The sequence below is a fragment of the Talpa europaea genome, assembly GCF_964194135.1.
Source record: "Talpa europaea genome assembly, chromosome: 15".
Lineage (NCBI taxonomy): Eukaryota > Metazoa > Chordata > Mammalia > Eulipotyphla > Talpidae > Talpa > Talpa europaea.
The window spans coordinates 63,662,748-63,685,780 of record NC_140083.1 but is presented as its reverse complement, the minus strand read 5'-3'; positions in this window follow the sequence as shown (position 1 = coordinate 63,685,780).

Below are 23,033 nucleotides of genomic sequence, written 5' to 3'. Positions count from 1 at the left end.
GGCAACACGGGAAACCTGACAACAGAGAGCCCAATGAAGCGCTCATCTCAGACGCCACTGGCATCTGCTTGCAGCAACAACATGCCTCTTCACATCACTTTCTCTATATAATTATTATTCAGTTACCACATGACTTTGCCTGCCCACTCTGCATCAAGCTGAGGAAAGCAATGTCATGTTGGCAAAACTTTCTAGGTTGACTTCTCCCATGAGTTATACTCTAACCCACCTGATCATTAGAAGAATATTCCTGGGCCTCCCCTGGTGGTGCAGCGGTTGAGCGCTGGGCTGCGAAGCTGTCGCAGCCTCTGCAGCACTGGTTCGATCCCCGGCCACCGGCGAGGGTCCCACATGGCGCGCAGACCCCTACTGCCACACCCGCTGCTCCCCTCAGCAGTGTGTTTCGTCACTCTGCCTGTTCGGTTCCCCACTCTGGCTCTGGTGAATTCTCTCACCCTCCCGTGCTCCTGACTGTACCCAGTGCTTGTATAAATAAATAAATAAATCTTTAAAAAAAAAAAAAAAAAGAATATTCCTGCATAATATAACCAAATACTCTGTTCCTTCGTTATATGTATGCAGTTTTCTCATGTGCTAAAAAAAAAAAAAAAAAAAAAAAAAAACGTGTGGGTATTGGCTACTGTGTATTCTCTTGCCTGAACTATAAAATTCTTAAGCATATAAAACACTTGCTCCATAATTCTCTTTCACGGCACATGTCACTAAATGCAGGGCACTGAAATCAAGGATCCAGTGAAGTTGTTTAGCCGTCACTGTATTGACAGTTGTAAAATAAACACCTGACTTGCCTGTGGCTGACACAAACCTTCCTCTGCAGAGCGGAACCTCCCCAGGCAGGGCTCCTACTAAAACAATATTATCACCTACTTGTGGCTATTGTCCCTTAATTCTCAATTGCTTCTCTTACATTTAAAAAAGTTTAGCTCACCTCTTGAATTGAGAATTGAGAAATTGCACAATGAAAGGGAAATGAGAAGAAAAGGAGCATGAAATAGGGAGAAAAGTCTTCCCCAAATCTTTGTAAGACTATAGTCTGAAGACCATTCAAGTTAATGATTATAACCAGAACCGAACTAAATACTAACTCCCCACATCTTCTACATCCTCACAATGCAAGCATAATGCATCTCCTTTCATTATGTACAGAGTCAGTTCTACGTGCAACTATCACACAGCTCTCTCTGATGTCACTTCGGTTCACTTAGCACAGTAGTCTTTCAGACATGATCAGCAATTTATCCATGAATGCCCAGAAGAAACTCTTTAGCAAACTACATCTACATGTAAAACTTAAAAATTAAATCCACTCTCCTGTACTCATCCTGTGTTGTGAAAAATTCCCCTATTGACCTCTCAATAACAACCAGTCCCAGTCCAGTAAAGTGTGATTACATCTATTATGCCAGCCCTTATTATGCCAGTCACAAGTGAACCTGCGAGCCACATTCTTTTTAGAAAGTGAAGTGACCTACTGGCCAGACAGACACCACCCCAGCTGGGTTAAGGGAGTTGTTAATCCCTATGGGCTATGGGGGAAATCAAAGGGTTAAAGTGAGGAGGGTAAGCTATACAGAGGCAGCAGCCCAAGAGTGAGGCAGGCTGCCTTCTTGCTGGGTCCCTTTTCTTCCCCAACTTTTTCATCCTTTAGGGGGCGGGGGGGGGGGGGGGGGGGGGGGAGCGAGAAAAAAACTCAGTTAATGGAGTAGACATGTTACACTGCAAGCAAAACAGAAAAGAATTGCCCACACCTAGAGAATTCCAGGATTACTTATTTCCACTATTCTAAATACCAAGCTATCCTTCCTAGCTCACATTCAATAAACATACATTAAGCAACTACATTGTGTCAGGTTGTTAAACTAGTTACTTTCACACAAAGGAGGAAACTAGGTTCAGAAAGATGAAGTTCTGAATTAGCTGGTATTAAAAAAAATGTGTTTAAAGCAAATATATAGCAAAGCCAAGTTTCATACCTATTCTTATAATTAGCAACCCAGTGTGCCTTAGACAATTTTACAAGTATATCGTTGAAACACAAATGTGGAAAGGTAATTCAGTCAGAATCCAAAAGAATTATAGAAACCAAATCTCACCAACAAATACACCAACATTTGGAAACAGGAAAGTAGAATCTACTTGTGTGTTCTCTACATTCCTACAGAGGCAGCAACAGTGTCTGCATGTCTGTCTTCAAGATGTATTCTAAACATAAAGGTCCAATCAGAAATGTTTTCCTGTACTCACCACATTGTGGAATCTTGGATCATTTTCTTTGTTTGCTCATCCTATTTCTATCTGCTGCTTCTTGCGGGTCAGGCCCTACTGTCCAGGACTAGCAATCTTTCAGGGTGAGCCTGAGGGTCAGGAAGAGGCGAGGGCTCCCAGGAGAAAGCATCAATGCCTGAGAAATAGATGACCATGCCCCTCCTCTCACACCCCAGGCTTCACCTTCCAACTGAAGCAAAAGTGTGAGAGGACAGAGTGAATGGAAGGGCACTTTGAGAAGGTGACCCTCTTTGAATGCAGAGACTCAGACCTGTGTAGACAGTATGCCTCAGGCCACTGATAACTCCTTATGTGACAGAAGGTGACCCAAGAGAATCCCTCCCTCATCCTCCCATTGTCAAGTGCTGAGAGATAGTGAGTTTTCTGACCTTCACCCTCCCTGACCTTCCTAGAAACCCAGGACTGGAAATGTACTTTGCAATGGTTGAAAAGGCCACAGTGCTGGGAGTCCTGACCCTGTTCAAAGATTTTCTGACAGCACTGAAAAAGCTGATAACACTTGTCTTGCTTCTTGTTTTTACCTATCTGCAGAAATTCCTGAAATATACATGAAAATACAGTAGTAATAAGAAACCTGATTTGTATCCTGGCACCTCCCTTAAAATTTGCCCTGAGGAGCAGAGTGATTACAAGACAGACAGGCCCCATAGCATTTAGGTAAGTAGTGAGGCTCACAAACACCACAGGCAGCACCAGATTTTAAATGTGATTATATCAATGAACACATTTTTTTTTCCTTTGAGGTGTATACAAATTCAAGACATTTTATCTTATTAAAATTATTTTTCATTTTCCCAATTCCCCAATCTCCCATCTACCACATTCAAACCTCTAAGTCCAGAAACAATATATCTCACTGATAAATGATATATTCTCTCACTAATTATTTTCTCTTGCTGGGATTACTAACCAACAGCTACTTCCCCAGCCCAGGATAAAGGACTTTTAATAAGGAAAAGCCAAGCAAAACCACCAGCACCCCCTCTGAACACAGAATGGCCTCTCACCCTCTATGTCTCCTCCTACCTGATCACCAGGCCAGAGACACTCCAACTGCTTGGGGTTCTGTCACACACCTTGCTCTTAGGGGTGTCAGTCACACTGCATTCCCAGGGCTCAGTCCCCTCTTTGCTATTCATCCCGTGTAGCTTCCCCTTCTGAGGGGTGGATTCTGGTACTTGAAAATTCTTTTGGCAATTTCCACCTTAAGTGAGATCAGTTTTGGTTTCTGGCCACTCCTCCAGCCTATTTCTATTTCTAGAACATTGCCCTCTGGCAAAAAAGGAGGGCCCCAGCTGAGGAGAAGGAAGACAGTCTAAAAATTATTCTCTCTCTCTCTCTCTCTCTCTCTCTCTCTCTCTCTCTCTCTCTCATAAATGAATCCCAAACCTAAGCAAGCAGAGAGGAATACTTGGAGATTTCACAATCAGGAAACCAGTGCTGTTGTGCTCACCTCAGTGCTGTGTCATGCCAACTGGGTGTGCCCCTGTAAAGATGCTATCCACAGAGTGAGACCCCAGGTACACAACAGCAAACTGCTGGCTTGAGGAATGAGCCCCTTCCAGGGACACACCGCCCCTCAGCTGCAGGCAGGGCAAGCAGCACTTGCTCCTCCTTGGAAGTGTGGCTGCTGCTTTCTCCTTCCAGCCTCAGAAGGGAGGGGTCTAGGAATAGAGGGAAGTAGAGGGAAGTGGGATCAGCACAGCTCTGGTGCTGAGTAACAATCAGAGGTTTGAAATTTTAGTTCTGGTTCTCTAAGTGATACATGGAACATGGGAGGTGTGCCACCTGGGCATTCCTCTTCCTTTACCGCAAAGACAGGTCTCTTGACCTATAGTCAAAGTAAAGACCGGAGGTTTAACAAGTGCTTCCTTATTGCTTACTGGACGCATATTGCTTACTGGATGTGTTATCTTTCTATCTGGAAGAGAGCAAAGTCGGAATTTTCCAGAACAAAGTTAATATATCATCCCCATCAAATTGTGGTTTAGTAAAAAGAACTTAGGGACCGGAGTCAAAAGTGAAGGATGGATTTATCTGAACTATGGATTTATCAGAGCTTTGGTTTCCTAATCTAGTCAACTGAGAGAATCATCCTCCACTTAGGTCAAATGATTCTGGTGAGGACTGATGAAAATGTACCGGTGCTCTTCTGTGGTAGTAGGTACAGTTTCCTCCTCTACAAGCAAGAATTCATGTGTGTAACCTGATTACTTTTCAGTGATAAATCTTGGTTTAGTGATTTATTTCAACTTTAATTCAAATCATTAGTTGTTGAGGAAGATTTTTTTCCTCTTCTGTCTATTCTGTCACCCTCAATCATCTTCTTTTGATATCTCTGCTTCGAAGTTTTTCTGCTTTTCAGTCTTTCATCCTTTCCAATTTCTTATTATACAGTAATTAAAGCCCAATATAGTGCCCCTGATTATCACATTTGTCTTGAGTTTCTTTAAATTGGGATAGGACTATCCCATCGCAATGATCTAAAGAAATTGTGGCTTTCCTTCAAAGCACTGTTGCCAAAATCCCTTTCCTCTTAACACAGGTGCAACATTGGAGACTTGCTAAATGCTAAGAAAATGATTAAAGGACAAATTTAACGAGCAAAAAGTGCAAAAATAGTGGGTGTGTGTGGACTGGGTGTGGGTTTGTGTTTTCTTAAGTAGAGTTTGCAATTCTACCATAGCTGGCTTGTTATCTTAATATAACTGGCTGCCCAGCAACCAGCCCCACTCAACCACCTGCCTTTGCCAATTCCTTCCCTGCTCTGTCCTCGTGTGCATGAGACATGTGCTGTTTCAGATGCTTCTTCTTTATGGACTTTTATGTCTTCCAAGATAAAGACCAAAAGGGCAAATTCCTAGATGTCAACTCTCACTTTTTATTGTAAGTGTCAGAAACATGACCAAACCATTTCTCAAATCCGCATATCCTTCTCTGCACTAATTAGCTGTGCGCTTTCAGTAAATGACTAAATCTCTCCTAAAGCTCAGGTTTCTCATCTCTTAAACTGGCTTTACAATATTTTCTAACTCAAAGAGTCACAGTAAGAATTCAATAATATTCAGAACAATACCTAATACATAGTAGACAGCAGCTGTTACTATGTATGTATATGTATGTATACATATATACTTTGCTTCTGTTTCCTGGAGAATCCTGACTGATATGAAAAATTAAGTTAACCAAAGTCAGGCACAAAAGGCCACAGATTATATGATTAAATTTATATGAAATGTCCATAATAGGCAAATCCATAAAGACAGAAAATAGATTGTTGATCAATTGCTAGGACTGGGGAGACTGGGCATTGAGGAGTGATTGCTATTGGCACAGGCAGTTATAAGAATAAGTTCACAAGGTATAGAGATGTCCAAAAGTCTTACCATCTACAAAACAAAGAACCAGGCAACTGCCGGTGTAACTATGGTATAATTTCAGTATAAGGCTGAAGATTTGAGAACTGGCTTGTAGCAGGGAAGGGCAGGGTCTTGTGTAAATCATAGGAGCCCGATGTCCAAGTAAAAGAAAATATGGACATACCTGCTCCAGAAGAGACAGAATCCATTCTTCACTTCCTCCCCCTTTTTGTTCTATTCTGGCTCTCAACTCGTTGGATGATGCCCATTGCAATGATGACAGCTGATCTTCTCCACTTGGTCTATTGATATGCCATTCTCTTCTAGAAACACCTTCATGGGCACACCCAGATATAATGTTTTACCAGCTATGTCATACTATCAGCTAAGTACTATCTCTAAGTGTGATCAAGCTGACATATAAAATTATCCATCATATCCCCAGTGTAGTGTAAATGAGTACTTCATTTCTTTTTTGCTGAATAATATTTTACTGTATAAATATATCACTATTGTTCATTATCCATTAATAGACATTTGGAGAGTAACCATTTTTTCACTAATATGAATAACACTGTTATGAACATTAATTTAACAGATTTTTATGTGGATGTATGCTTTCTATTTCTATTTCTATTCCTAGGTATATACCTAGGATTAGAATTGTTAAGTTCATATAGTAACTTTGAATTTTGAGGAACTGTCAACTACTTTCTAAAGTGATGGCACTATTTTCCCTTCCCAAAGGCAGTTTGCAAGGAGTCCAATTTGACCACATTCACTACTGATTCTTACAGTGATTTCTGTTTTTGTTTTGTTTTTTTATTGCCAAACTTAACCAATATGAAATTGTGTCTCTTGTGGTTTTGATTTACATCTCCCTAATGATTAATAATACTGAATATCTTTTCATGTACTCATTGGCCATTTATATATCTTCTTTGGAGATATGTCCATTTGAATCCTTTGCCCATTTTTTAACTGGGTTATTTGTCTTTTTTTTTTAAAGATTTTTTTATTTATGCACACAAGAGCAGGGGTACAGGCCATAGATGGAGGGGGGCTGGGATAAGATGATTCACCAGAGACAAAGCGGGGAGCAGAACAGACAGACGGACTGAAACACACTGCTAAGGGGAGCAGCGGGCGAGACAGGATAGGTCTGCTGTGCCATGTGGGTTGCTCCCTGGCCAGCCCGGGATCGAACTTGTGCTGCAGAGGCTGCGGATTGCTTCATAGTGCGGTGCTTAACCCCTTGCACCACCAGGGAGGCCCTATTTGTCTTTTTATTGTCAAATTGCATAATCTGTATACAAAGTTTGCAATATTTAATCGATATATAATCTGTATAAGATGATTTGCAGTATTTCCTTCCTCTTAGTGTTATATTTTCACTTTTGATAGTGCCCTTTGAAGCACAATAATGTCTAATTTTGATCAAGTCCAATTTATCTATTTCTAATGGTTGCTTGTGTCTCTGTTGTCATATCTTAAAAACCATTGCCTAACCCAAGATCACAAAGATTTATACCTAATTTTTTCCTAAGAATTTAATTCTTTAGTTCTTATACTTAAGTCTTTGATCCATTTTCAGTTAACTTCTGCATATAGTTCGATTTCATTTTTTGCATGTGAATATCCAGTTGTCTGGCACAAATTGTTAAAAAAGACTTCTTTCTTGAATGAATTGTTTATGCACTCTGTCAAAAATCAAATGGGCATAGGTGTATGGGGATGTTTCAGAATTCTTATTTCAATTCCACTGGTCTGTATATCTATCCTTATTCCAATAACAGTTTGATTACTACTGCTTTATAGGAAGTTTTAAAATTATAAAGTGTGAGGTCTCCAACTTAGTTCTCTGTTTGAAGTTTATTGTTCTGAGTATGCTGGGTCTCTTGTGTTCCTACATGAATTTTAGAATCAACTTGACCATTTCTGAAATTGAATATAGAGATCAATTTGGGGAATACTGCCATCCTAACAATATTAAGTCTCCCAATCTAAGAACATAGGATGTCTTTCCATTTATTTAGATCTTCTTTAATTTCTTTCAATGAAGTTTTGCAATTTTAGTCTCTAATCTCATTTATTATTTATGATGAATTTATAGTTCCATGCCTTTCAAGGTTAAGCCAGAATTTGTGTATGATTTGGTGACACCACATCATGCTCTGTCTCTGAGAAAATCAATCACACAGGTTGGATAATGTGTGCCTCCCAGAGGCTGATCAAAGCATGCTTTTCTATCAAGTACCATAACATGATATAAGCCTCTACCAATCCTTCAAATATCTGGGTAGGTACACAGGATAAACAACACTACATTCTATAGCTCTCAGTGTCAAAATCCAATTTAGGGCCTCCCCGGTGGCACAGCGGTTGAGCGCTGGGCTACAAAGCTGCCCGCAGCCTCTGCGGCATTGGTTCGATCCCCGGCCCCACATGGCACGCACACCTCTCCCATCGCACTCGCTGCTCTCCTCAGCAGTATATTTCATCAGTCTGCCTGTTCTGCTTCCCGCTCTGGTGAATTCTCTCACCCTCCCAGGCTTCTGACTGTACCCAGTGCTTGTATAAACAAATAAATAAATCTTTAAAAAAAAAAGTGTGGGGGAAAAAATCCAATTTATATTCTTTGACTGCCCTCATTTGGACTAAATTTTCAGATTGACATGTCATGAATTGGTGAAACAAGAGAGGATATCCAAATAATCACATCTCTAAATTCCTATCAACATAAATTTTTCTTGCTGGTCACCCAAAATATGTTTCATTGAGGTTTAAATAAATGCCACAAAGGCACTGCCCGTAATTCAGGTACAAAGGTATCTGGATTTCCATCTAGCACAGAGAGTTCTACCCCAGGGTTCAGTGAACTTCCTTTTATGAATGATTCATCACACACACTATCTGACTATCTGTAAAGGCAACCTGTCACCAGTTACGTCCTTGCCGATACTATCAAACCTTTATTGCCCATCTATTTGTAGCTACCTCAAGCGCACACTTCTATATTTAACAGAGGTCAGCCCACCTGTTTCCTAGCCAAGATCAACCCCATGAATTAAAATATCATTGACTTTAATAGCAGCCCAACAAGAGCAGTTGGTAAAAAGAAGGTGGTGATTAGGTAATTATAAGTCATATTTGGTTTTTCTGCATTTTCCCCTGCGCTGTAAAATTAGGGTATTCTTCAAAGTTATCTTTTTTTTTAAATAAAAATCCACTTCGGAATACCAACTTTAAATTGTATGTGGAAATTAAGGTCTATGTGAAAGGTGGCTTGCCAAGAGTCAGGAAATAAAGCAGAGATTGAATAGGATGTGGGCCCTTCTGCTCATGAAGACACTATTATACTACACTAAGAGTAGATCATGGGGTTCAGGACAAGAAAGATGTGGCATAAAATTGAGGTCCCTTGGCATCATGGGAGATGCTTGGAATTCAACAAGTAATACAAACATAGCAGATTAAACTGCAAATATCAAAAGGGAACTCCATTCCCCCACCAAAAAATGAAGTAACCACCTTCTTATCTTCTATGCCACTGTACCACCCTCTTCCCAAAGAAACAAAAACAAAAACAGTAACTCTGCTGTTACTTATTCTCCCTGACAAACACAGTATCAAATGCAACATGTACTCAGCAAAAGCCTTAGCACTCTAAATGTGTACAAGCAGAAGAGTCCTTTGAAAGTAACGAAAGAAACCTAACTCCCATAATTTACTGAAGAGGAAACTGAGGCACAGAATTTAAGTGTCTTCCCATGACTAATTAGCACTAAACTGTAAGTGGCAGAAAATAAGACTAGCAGAGAGTGTCTAGAACCTCCAGCTGGTGCTTTCCCACTGCAACTTTCCGCTATTCAGAAGACGACTGGCTATTTGGTCTTACTCAAGTATTGCAGGGATGAGGGTTCAGGGGAAGATCCTTATGGTTGGATTTCATGTGCATATACTTTTGTCGTTTCTTCTGCCTTCCAGACCTTTGTGTAAGTCTGGAGTAGTCTCTGGAAATCTCTACCCCATGCATGTCAAGGTTGAAGACTAGAGACTTTATATTCCACTGTGTTTTGATTTCTGGCACTTCAGGACTTTAAGATGATTCTAATGAATATTTTGTTTCTTCTTCACAACAACTCACTTTGGTTTTTCTTGTGTTTTTTTTTTTGTTTTTGTTTTTGTTTTTTTAAAGTTCAGGTGCAGCTCATGCACTCTATCTTTGCTTTTTTTTTAAGATTTATTTTTATTTATTTATACAAGCACTGGGTACAGTCAGAAGCGCGGGAGGGTGAGAGAATTCACCAGAGCCAGAGCAGGGAGCAGAGCAGGCAGAAGGACCCAAGTACACTGCTGAGGGGAGCAGCGGGCGGCAGGAGAGGTCTGCACGCCATGTGGGACCCTCCTCTGGTGGCCGGGGCGCAGCGGGGAATCAAACCGGCACTGCAGAGGCTGCGGGCAGCTTCGCAACCCAGCCCTCAACCGCTGCGCCACCGGGGAGGCCCAACAACTCACTTTGACTCACACTAACATGTCAGCCCCAAGGAATGGTAAGGAGTTAAAGCATTGAGGCCCACAGGGAAAGAACACAGAACAAAGCCAGAACAGCTTCAGACCAGACTCGCTGGCTGTGGGGGATCTGCCTAGAAAGCTGATGTAAAACAAGGCAGTCACTGTAGAAGTCAGCATTCCCTTAGCCTCCCTCTGCCTTCCTTGAACCGCAAGCCAAGCCTGTCACTTCCACTCCTCAGATACACAAGTCCTTTTCTGCTGAGTCTTTTTCAATATTGAATTTGGACCCAGGGAGGGCCTTCCTGGTGGCGCAAGGTGTTAAGACGCAACCTATGAAGCTATCTGTAGCCACTGCTGCACGAGTTCCATCCCCCTCTAGGGAGCTACCCACATGGTGCAACAGACCTCTCCTGACTCACCCACTGTTCCCCTTAGCAGTGTATTTCACCAATATGCCTGTTCTGTTCCCCACTCTCTCTCTGGTGAATCCTCACCCTCCACACCTTTGGCCTTTACCCCAGTTCTTGTATGCATAAATAAATAAATCTTTAAAAAAAAAATCTGGACCCAGGGTAAAGGGGCACTGAGGCAAAGATCAAACAGGAGCCTATTGAGACCAAGCCAACCCCATCCTACTTAAAAGGAACTTTGGAGAATTTGATCATAATGCCACAAACTAGGGGTAAATTTGACATACAATTTATCCTGACAGATGATTATTGCCAGGAAAAAAGGGCTTAGAATCATCCTTTCTAAACTCCAAACTATCATCTTTAGTAAATATTTTTCATCATTCAGTTGATAACATGAGTATAAACTAAAGTATCTTAACACAGACCCCTGCATTTATCCAACAACATATTAGACCATTCAGCAACTGATTGGAGGATGAAAACTAATAAATTTTGAGCTTTCTCCAGAAAGCTACCTACCTCAAACATAAGTATTACTAAGATTTCCCATTGATAACAAGGTATATTTTATTTAAAACACATTTTCTCTTAACCTTTAGCACCTGCTACTATTTGTTCTTAGAATTCTAACATAGCCTAGAATTATATATGTAATAACATCAATTTAGATCCATGTTCTAGAAAAAGCACTATATTCCTATATATTTTGGAGCCTGATAATTTCAAAAACCACTGTTAAATATATAAAGCACATGAGGTAGTTTGCTATGGCTAAGGCTAAAAGATGCTAATAGCTGTAGAAAGAAAATCAAAACAGATTTCCTTTTCATTTTATAATTCTGGCCAGCAAGTTAGTCCATAAAGGTATACACAAAAGTTCCATGAAAGGGATCAGTACTGCACTGGCAAGAAGCAGCTTTCCTGCCCACCTGTGACTATGCAGGTGTTTCTTTTCACGAAACATTTCCCTTTGCAAAACAGCAGCAGCGATTCTCCTGTCTACCTGTGACTATGCAGGTGCCTCTCTTTTTCTTTCTCCTTTTCCTAATAAACCTGTCCTACTAATTATAATAAAGTAAAGATCAAAATCAACAAGCAGCTATAAACCAGAGACACACTACAAGGGGGGGAGGAGGGAATAGGATCAAAACAAGGGGGATGGGAATTGTATGGGGCCTATAATAACCAAGATTAAAATGCATACATTGTGGAAAAATGAAAAATTATGTAAAAAATGTATAAATTTTTTAAAATAATAATTAATTTAAAAAATAAAATGCTATCTGAAAAAAAAAGTAAAATGTTGGTGGGGGGAAGTTCCATAAAAGCTCCAAAAAATGCAACCACTGTCTTCAAGTTGCTTTAATCATGGCAATTAGAATGGACAGTTGACATGTCTCACTAGCATGATGCCTGGAAAGCTCATTTTTAAAAATTAGAAGACAGATTGAATTGGTGATCAGATAATGCTCTGAAATTGGGACACAAGTTAGATGGATGAGGGCAAAAGCAATCATGAGCATCAGGAAACGCTTCTGTTTCTGAAGACTCACACCGGAAAGTGATCTTCACAATATGATATGGCTGGAAGGTATAGGTCCAATTCAGTGGAGGGAAAATTTTTGGAGAAGGTCATGTGAGCTGAGTAGGTCAGAGTAAGTTCTGGAAAAGCCATGGGATGGACAGGAAGGCTTCCAGGCTATCTTCATTTTCCTTCCCTTCTTCACAGGTGATTGTTACCCCAATTCAACTCTAACCTCATTACCAGTCAGAGAAGTTCAGAAATAAAAGGAACATGTTTTTAAACTTGGAAGGCTCCCCTTACATGTTCTATAAAAGGAAAATGGTAAAACACTGATATAAGTACCTTGTTTCTCACTTACAAGAATACCAGAGCTTAAAAGGGATCCCGGACAAGATCTCTGATCGCAGGAAAAGACTCCCCACTTTACACTGAGGTCTGTGCAACTCTCTGCTTTTTCTTCATGGACATTCATTCCCTTCCACTTTCATTTTCCCCAGTTAGAAACTGTGTCAAAGAGGGCCTCCCCGGTGACACAGCGGTTGAGCGCTAGGTTGCGAAGCTGCCCCGCAGCCTCTGCGGCGCTAGTTCGATCCCCAGCCTACTGGCGAGGGTCCCACATGGCTCTCAGACCTTTCCTGCCGCCTGCTGCTCCCCTCAGCAGTGTACTTCATCAGTCTGCCTGCTCTGCTCCCAGCTCTGACTCTGGTGAGTTCTCTCACCCTCCTGCGCTTCTGACTGTACCCAGTGCTTGTATAAATAAATAAATAATTAATTTTAAAAAAAAGAAAGAAAGAAAGAAACTGTGTCCAAGAAACTGTATAGAAAGATAGGGCCTCCGGTGGCGCAGGGGTTGAGCGCTGGGTTGCCAAGCTGCCCGCAGCTATCCCTGGCCACCAGCGAGGGTCCCACATGGCACACAGAGCTCTCCTGCCGCCCGCTGCTCCCCTCAGCAGTGTATTTCGTCAGGCTCTGGTGAATTCTCTCACCTTCCCAGGCTTCTGACTGTACCCAGTGCTTGTATAACTAAATAAATAAATCTTAAAAAAAAAAAATTGTATAGAAAGATAACCTATAAAAAATTAATTGGATATAAAGGGTTAAACTAGCATGCTAAAATTACAGGCCAGGGAAGGAGGAGGAATGTTGGTCTTTATTTTAATATTTTTATTAAGGTAATGTTGGTTTAGATCATTGTTTGTATTGGGGATTCCCCACCTTTCGGGTGTTGTTATCCTAGTGCAATCACCACCACGGCATCTGCAGTCCGGTGGGTAGTTGTTTTTAACAGAAATACCATGGTACCCAGGTTTCTGCTCAGTGGGGAGACACTTTTAGTTCTAGAATTAGGCAAGATGCTTTTTTCTATAAAAAAGATTCTTTTGGTACACATAACAAGTGACACAACAGCCCCTCAGAGTAGCAACAGAATAACAAACCCAATAAAAAAAAAACCCAGTCAGGGCTCTGGCAGGCAGATAATGGCCCCACAGATATCCACATCCAAATCTCCAGAACTATGAATATGTTAGTTTTTAAATAATGACAAAATTAATAGCAGATGGAGTTAATCAACTGACTGAAAATAGGGGGATTATCCTGGATTATCCAATAATCCAATGTAATCACAGGGATCCTGAAATGCAGAAGAGGAAGGCATAGGGGATGTGAGAGACTCAGTGTAGTTCTGAAACTGGAGGAAGAAAATCATGCGCCAAGAAATGTAGCCATTTCTGTAAACTGGAAAGGGCAAAGAAATGATTTTCCTCTTGAGTTTCTGGAAGGCACAGAGAACCGCCCACCCATTTTGGACTTCTGACCTCTAGAACTGTGAGCTAAACATTTGTGTTGTCTTAAGCCAAGTTTGTGGTGATTTGTTACAACAATAGGAAATGAACAATCTCAGGTCAAAACAAAACCGAGCTGCAGAATCACGTAACTATAACTCGGGGTAAAAGTCTGAAGCACATGATTGTGAGGGACTGGACAGAGGGAAAGCAGAGTTTCCGCAGACAGTTGAAACAGATGTGACACTCGACCAACTCCGAGTGCAGAGACCAACTAATTGCAAGGGCTGAATTGTGCCACCTGAATTTCATATACTACACCCAGATGTTGAAGTTCAAAACCCTTATGTTGATATTCTAGTACCTCAGAATAAGACCTTATTAGGAAAGTGGGTCTTTACAGAGGTAATCAAAGTCATACAAGATCGTTAGGGTAAATAGTGAGCCCATATTTCCAGTATCCTTATACAGGGGCAATCTGAAGGAAGACGCAGGTGAGAGAGGACATCCATGAAGACTAAGGGAGCCACCCACAAGCCAAAGAAGGAGGCTGGGACACAGCCTCCCCTCACAAATCTCAGAAGAAACCTACCCACACCTCAGTTTTGAACTTCCAGGCTCCAGAACTGTGAGATCATCACCTTTTGTTGTAGAAGCCACCCAGCCTGTGGTTCTTTGTGATGGCAGCCCTTGCATACCAACACAGTGGTGAGGGCACTACAGGACAAAGACATCACTTTCACTAACGCAAGTACTTCCTTGTGTCTCATGAAGACCCGGATGACCCGGAGCTGGCTGAGATGGCGGTGTACCAAGGAGAGAGCCCATGTGATAGCACAAAGCTGCTCATAGGGCACGTTACAATAAGGCTCAGCACCTGTCTCTGCACACCTGCCGAGGCCCTCTCGGTCATGAGGGCTAAATGCGAGATGGTCTGAAATGTCTGCCAACCTCAGATGAGAAGATTCCCATCAGGGTGAGGCCACAATCACAGAAATAAAAGAGACATAATGGGGACTAGGGTGAGGGATTGAGAGTGAGAAAAGAAAGAGACACAGAATGAAAGAAGACAGATTAAGAAAGACAGAATTTCCATTAATAAGGAGCAGCTTATCACACTCTACAGTTTTTAAGCATGCATTACAGGTGTCTCATTTAAATATCACTTGGTGTGCGGTAATTACATTCTTATTTATGCTTTATAGATGAGGAAGCTGACACTGACAGCAGGAGCCCACATGTCGCCCTGGGACAAGAAATCCCTGCTCCCAGCTTCCTTCTCTCTCCCGGTTCCAGCACCCCCTCCCCTAGGAAACACATCGTCCCTCACCCCTGGGTTTCTGGCTGCTGTTCTCTCAGCCAAGACCGCTGAGACAGGTTTGATCTCTTACCATAGGAACAGAAGCCAAGCCTCACCAGATGCCCGAGCCAAAGAAATACAGATCAATTCACCTGGCGATTGTTTGCTCATATCAAATACAAACTGTTGCTCGCAAACGGCCCACTCCCGGCCTCCTCCCTTTCTCTCATCCCAAACCCCTGCCTTCTCCCCCACCTTTTATCACTGCCACCCCTCCCACCCTGCACGCCCGCAAACCCCGTGCACTACCGTGTCCCTCTGCTGAGCTCTCTGGTTTCAGCTGGAACTGGCCCAGCCAGGGCAAAAGAAAGGTTAGTTCGCGTAGGGTAAGGTGTGCCAGCCTCAAGGAAATGTTTTTCAGTCCCTCCTTCCCATAGTGGGGCGTGGCTGCTTGCAAAGGATGGAGTTTGGGCGGGCTCCCCGCAAAGGGGAGTCTGCGGGCGCTGAGGTTTCCGGGGGTCGCCACACACCAGCCAGAAGGAATCCTCGGCTGAAACTGCAGCAGCTGAACTTGCTTCTGAGCCACCTCTTCCTTCGCTTCTCCGGTGATGGCTTAATGGCCAGGTAGACAGAAAAGGCCTGTCCCTGTCCGTGTGAAAACGGACATCCTAATAAAGGGAGACAGCGCCACCCCACGTCCGACCCCACAGCGGCTGCTTTCCGCGGGGCTCAAAATGGTGGGTTCCATCGGTCCCCTCCAGGGACACTGGCACTCCCGGTCTCTGCCGAGTGTGCACCCTAGTAGTGACCACAACGATGACAACAGGGAACTAAGAAGGCGCGCATGGAAATAAACAGACCAAGAGAAGCCAAGCAGTTATTAGCATACGCTTTTAACATGCCCATTAGGTGCTGGGCTCTCCTCCAGGGGGACACACAGCAGTGAACAAGGGTTATGTCACCTGCCCACGTAGAATTTACAATCTACCACGAGTTCTATTATGTTCTATTAAGGAAAGACAGGTCATCGGTGACCTGAATAGGTGACCAATTTGGTCAGCACTTTGTGGCAGACCAAGCAGAAGCCATTAAAACAGAAAGAATTTGGCACAGTGGAATGTGGAGTATTTCAAAATAGGAGTACTTTAGTTCTCTAGAATCTCCTCTATTGAAAATTGTATTTCCTTTGTAATATTTCAAATAGGAAGAATTGAACTGAACAGCGCTGAACTGTAAATCTTTAAAATGATCATGGTAACTATTTTAAATGTTATAGGAATTTTACCCTATATTGTTTTGTTTTTTTAAAAGAATGAAGTCTCAGGCCTCCCCAGTGGTGCAGCGGGTTGAGCACAGTGCTGTGAAGCTGTCCGCAACCTCTGCAGCTCGGGTTCAATCCCTGCAGGCCGCAGAGATACCCACATGGTGCGGCAGACCTCTCCTGTCTCACCCGCTGCTCCCCTTAGCAGTGTCTTCGGTCTCTCTGCCTATTCTGTTCTCTGGTGGATTCTCTCACCCTTCCATGCTTCTGGCCTGTACCCAGTTCTTGTATAAATAAATAAATCTTTAAAAAAAATGATGTCTCATCAGTCAATTGCTCTTCCCACTCTGAGTTTCCTATTATACAAACTCCTTCCCCACTTCCCCAAACACCTAATCTCCTTGATAGCAGAGACTGTGGCTTACTTATTTTTGTAATTCCTGAAGCACCCTGGCATATTGCTAGATAGACATTCTGAGACACAGAATTTCATTTAAAAATCTAAATTATTGTCAAGGAGTCATGATAGTGATAGAAATTATAATCTCCACAACCTAAGGATTGAAAAAAAAAAAACTATAGCAAAGGTAAAAGGTGTAAATTTACTCTCCAATTTTAAGAAGCAATTCTAACAAATAATAAGTTTTAAAACTTTTCTAAGAGAAAACCCTGTACATAGCAATGCTCAGATACAGAAACACCTAAGTACATACTAGATGGAGAGTTCTAGTTAAACTGGAGATATGGGGGGAGATATATATGTGTGACTGGGCACATACAAATATTCATGAATTAGGTGGCCAGAGATATAAGCCAGAGCTTTTCTCTCCAAGCTTTCAATGCTTTATAATTTCAAGTGTTATTTCTGTCTCAAATTCCTGGCCCTCTGACTCCTTTTCATCATCGCTTCAGTTCCAGCATCCCTGCCAGCCACTGCTGTCTCACTCTTCATTCAGGAACATGCATTTTTTGAGTACCTGTGATCAGTTTGGCCTTTGACAAGTACTGAACCGCTAGGAAGTCACACTGAAACAGACACTGGACAGCTCCTCATTCTGCGGTCTATTCCACACGAGCCTTTACCAGACTCCTGTACAGGCCCCTTTTCAAGGTGTTCGAAGTGCTCTCTGTGTGACCCTTAATGGTGAGGTGGGTTCCCAGTTTGAAATCCAGCAGAGCGAACACACCTGGGATCTATATCCATGAGGCATGGAGAAGCCCCTGGGGAAGCTTTCCTTATAGGGAAAAGGAAAGTCAGAGCTTGAAGGTGTTGCCAGAAATTGGAGGGTTCATGTGCTCAGCGTGCCCGCAGATATCAATCAGGAAAACGCCAAGTGTTTGAAGCAGGGAAAGGGTACTACAGCAGGTCAGATAAATATTTATATCTGCTGCCCCAATTAAGGGAGGAAATGAGGTATATAGGTTGGGGAACAGGGATGAGAACAAAGGAGTTAAATTTTATCAACTAAAAAGCAGGTTAGGGGCAAAGAAATGTGAGTTTGGTTGAAGTTCATTGGCTACACACAGGGTAGTTCATGCATAAGGTGTGAAGAGACTTTTCTTCAGATAAGTGGCATTTTGGATTCTGCTGGTGGGTCCTGCCTCTAGGTGACCTCTTGCAGCACCTGCTCCTGGCTCTAGTCAGCCTTGGAGCTCAGCTCAAGGTTAGTCACATTTGCTTAGCTCAGGCTGTCAGATAAACTGCATCTGTGAAGACCAGCCTCAAAGAGCAAGTTGATCTTTTTTTTTTTTTTTTTTTCCGTTCATGCTCTTAGGATCTGAAAGCAGTTTAACCATTTAGGCTCAATTTCAAACGTGTTGCATAATCACAAAAATAGCTTAGTGTTCAGCAGAGTGTTTCAGTCCTTCAGCTGAAACCTCATGACTCATAACTGAGTCCTAAGAAAGGAGATTGTGTGAACAGCTGTGTAAGGGTCAGGAATGGACACAGTGCAGGTTTTCTGATCCAGCAGACCAGGTAAAGGAGGAGTCAGTCCTCAGTGGCTTTTGCAGGTCTTTTATTTAGATTTACCAGCCTTATGGCAGGCAGGGGTGCTGGGGGGCCGGGAGGCTGGCAGTCCTCTCAGCCCCCAGCAATTCCTCACTCTATCTGGGCTCTCTCTGGCGTTCTCTCTGCTTCTCTTCTTCTCTCGGCTTCCATTCGTTCTTGGCTTCTGCTGACGTCCCCATGATGCCGCCCTTATAAACTCAGTCTCTCAGGTATGCCCACTTCAGGTGCCCGCCATCAGGCATGCATTCAGGACCACAGGGTTCCCTCATCTATCCTAATGGGGGGAGGGCAGAAAAGCCTGATACTTTTTCCTTATTCTACAAGCTGGCACAGTATTTTCACACGCACATACATACATACATACACACACACATACACACAAACGCACACCCCATGGGTGACATTGTTTTGTGGAAATGTTTCAAAAGAAATTAACACAAATTCAAGGCAGATGGATTTTTCCAATTTTATTGGAAAATGTAGCTTAACTTCACCCTAGGGGACCATCAGCTTGGGCCCCAAAGGTCTCCCCGGATTGCCCCAATACAGGGATGCAGGGATTTTGAAGGAAGCTGAAAGTACTGAGGCAATGCCTGTTCACTGAGGCAATGCCTGGCTCCTAAAAAGGCCTTCTCCAGCTCAGAGCAAACAGTGGACATCAGCAGAGGGAATCTAAGCCAGAGAAGGAAAATGGTGAACTCCACATTGCGCTGGTGAGAAGATCAGGCATTCTACTGCTTGTGGACTTCCAGAAACAATTAAGGAAAAGGCAGACAAACCAGAGGTTATGCAACCAACTAAAGGCAGAACAAAGAACTTTTGCTGTTATTGTAGGTGTGACCTCACGCTTACCCAGGTTCTTAGTTCCTCGGGAAAGTTGATTATGGGTATTTGACTTTCCATGCTTAAATTATTCCTTTTTCCACTGTGTCTTGGTTTTTCTGCCGCTGATATAACAAATTACCACCTACTTCATGGTTTAAACAATATGAGTGTATTTTACAGTTCTGTAGGTCAGCTGTTCAGCCCAGGTCTCTCTGGCTACAATCAAGGTATTCACAGGGTTTGTGCTTTTTCAGAGGCTTTCAGAAGACTCTGCTTCCTTACCCTTTCCAGCTTCTAGAGATCTCCCACATTCCTTGGTTCATGTGCGTCTTTCTCAAGCTTTGAAGACAGCAGTGATCAGTCTAGTCCTTCTCTACTAGTTTTTCTTTTTTAAAAAATTTATTTATTTATGTATACAAGAACTGGGGCACAGGCCAGAGGTGTGGGGTGAGAGGATTCACCAGAGACAGAGTGGGAACAGAACAGGCAGACTGACTAAAATACACTGGTGAGGGGAGCAGCGGGTGAGTCAGGAGAGGTCTGCTGCACCATGTGGGTAGCTCCCTGGCCAGGAATCGAACTCCTGCTACAGTAGCTGCAGACAGCTTCATATACTTGTTTCTTTGCCCCCTCTTCCATTGACCTCCCTTTCTCTCTCCCTCTCTCTCTTTTTCTTCCCAACAGCTGGAAACATTTGTTTTTAAGGACTCATGTGATTATTAGCTTGGGTTCACAGGACAATTTCTCACACTAAAAAAAAAAAAGATAATAATTTCGTATCCTAAAGCTTCATAAGCTTTGTTGCATCTGTAAAGTCCCTATGCCAGTAATGCCCTTCCCCTCCTAAGTGTACCTAATAATTCCTCCTGGTTCTTTAGAGTTCAGCCCACCTCTGAGAAGTGTTTCCTGACTTTCACTTCAAACCCCAATCTCTCTTTTCAACACCCAGAATGGTTTTCATTCATAAAAGTTTGTCTATCTCTTCTCTTAGGCTACATCCTCATGGAGAGCAGAAGTCTACCATTTTATGATGGTAGCAGATCCTAGCAAAGTGCCTGGCACCTGTTTGTCAAATATGGAAAGATCCAAAAAAGTTAGATGCTCTTAAAATGAAGTCTCAAAATACCTTCAGATTCATCATCTTGTTTAATCCCTATAGCCTATTTATGAGGCCAAGAGACAGATATTTTGAGGTACATATATTTTTTTACTGTACTGTAGGGAAATTGAGATTCAGTAGGTTATCCATGGTTACAGAGAAAAAAGAACTGCAGGGTCAAGACATGAACCAAGATCATTTCTTTCCAGTTAAAGTGCTTTATTTATGACGTTTATACCCAAGTATCTAAAAATTGGTAGTAAAATTCAAGTAGATATACAGATGTATCTACACTTATTATCTCTCTGTGTGTGTATATATATATATATATATATCTGCAGAGAAAGAATACATACATGTATTATATTATACATATCTATATATACACATAATGCACATTTATTCTCTCTCTCAAGTGGTTAAGAAATGCACTGAGATTAGGAAATCCAAATCTGGCTAAGGATCCCTTTATGTTATATTGCAGCAACGCAATGGTCTGAACAGCATCCAATAAAAATAAACAGTGAAATTTATCAAGAGTATTCAACATCACCCAGGGAAAATATGCCTTGATCAGATGATTTGACTGTGTTATTAGGTTATGCAGGAGTCCCAGTAACTCTGACCACAGTGTCCTGGGGCCTTAATGTCTCAAAAACTCTAAACATATTCCCAGACCAGTGCCCTTGCCATTTACTGCTCTTGGAACACTCCAGATTTCTGCAGAGCTAGCCCCCTCACTTCTCTCCATTCTTGGCTCAAATATCCATCTTATCAGTGCAGGCTTTCCTGACCCCTCCACTCACTTATCTTGGTGCATCTATCACCCCCACTTACCCACCACAGACATACTAAAAAGTTATTTATTTATATCTCTCTTCCCTAACCACATAAGGACAGGATCTTATTTTGTTTACAGATGTATACCCAGAACTTAAAACAATCTAGCCCATAATGGTCACTCAATAAATATTTGGGAAGCAGATGAATGGATGAATCAATCATCCACGGGTTATGTTTCCTTTTGGTCTAAGTATGAGGTGTGTTGTCCATGTTTTTGAAGCAAATGGCTTGATTCTTCTTAGAGACACATTGTGCCTTATAGCAATTTACACTTCCATTTTAGAACCAAATTGGCCACTCTAGCAGAAATTCATGGCTGACACATTGACTCCAGCCTTATTTGCCCGGTACCTCATTTACTTGGCAATTTTTTGCTTATTTTAATGTTTTGTGATATATATCATTGCAAGTCATCCTAAAATCGGGAGAAAAAGATCAATAAATCCAGTAAAGTTTTTTTAAGTTCAGATTATTAAAATGTCATTTCTAACAAATCATATTTGTAAATATAGGGTTAAACAACCCTTGGTGAACTAATAGGAAGATTTATAAATGAGCAAAGCTAGGGGCTATGTCCTGGTTTCATGACTACACCCCTACAGAGTGTCAGGTGGTCTTTTTGTGGGTCCTTCCTCTTGTCCTGCACTACAGTGGTGTAAAGAGAAAAGCATAGATGTGATAGACCAGGGTAGATGCCCAGCTTCACCTCCTTAGAGTGATGTTTGGAGTAGTGGCAGACAGTGGTAGCTTCTGCTTCCCCACCGTTTCTTCTCTCCAGGGGCAATTAAACTCCTTTCTCCTCCCATTTAACTCTACAATCATGTAACTGGCCCTTGCTGGGGCCAGTACACTTCCCAGTGTACTGACTGGGTGGCAGCACATCAAGCAGAAGCCATATGCTACAGATGACAGAGACAGCACAGAAGGAGACTTTATTCCAAAGTAGCCACTGTCCCAGGGGGTCAGCCAACCAAACACATTAAGCCACTGATATTTAAGATTGCTTGTTACAGCAGCTAGCATCCATTAGCCCGAGGATGCTGGTATATTCATTTCCCAGTCACGGTTCTCCATATCAGTAAAAGAGAAGCAACCTATTTTTCAGTAAAGGTAAAAAATAATAGAGTATAATCTTTGGTACTTAGGTGACATTAGCTCACTAATAATGGTATGTGTAGATTGGGAGGGAAATACAAAGACTGGCTTGTATTTTTAACTCGAATTATGTCACTCTTTATGTGACAATAGTACACTCCCTGAATCTGTATGTCAGAGCATCACGTATGTATCATGTACAGAAGATGCAGTATCTGAGGAATTCTCACCCTGCCACTAACAAGATCACCTACTCCTCAGAGATTTGTATCCACACTTGTTTCCTTTCTAGATTTGTCCTATTCAACAACGCATTTCTACCTTAATATACTGAATTACTTCTCTGAAATCAAGATGTTTATTTTTTCGCTTTTCAATTGAAACCAAGTGCAGGTTCCCAGAAGCTTCAATCTATCAGCTATAGGATCTTATTACTTCAAAATCTCAATGTGATAGTTTTCATACATTTTTCCACTCCAGCTAGAGCAATAATACTTTAAGAATTGCGTCTTTGCTCTCAGCGTGGGGCCCTCCAATCCTCTCCGAGATTGTGTGATATGAGAAGCACTCAGTGTCACTCTTGGCTCTTAACGGGCACTCAAATACTTTAGTTGTGCAAGGTTATTTTCTCTTTAAGTTCTGTTGCCTCAAATATGCAAAACTCCTGGGTTTCAGATGAATACCAATCACAGCTAA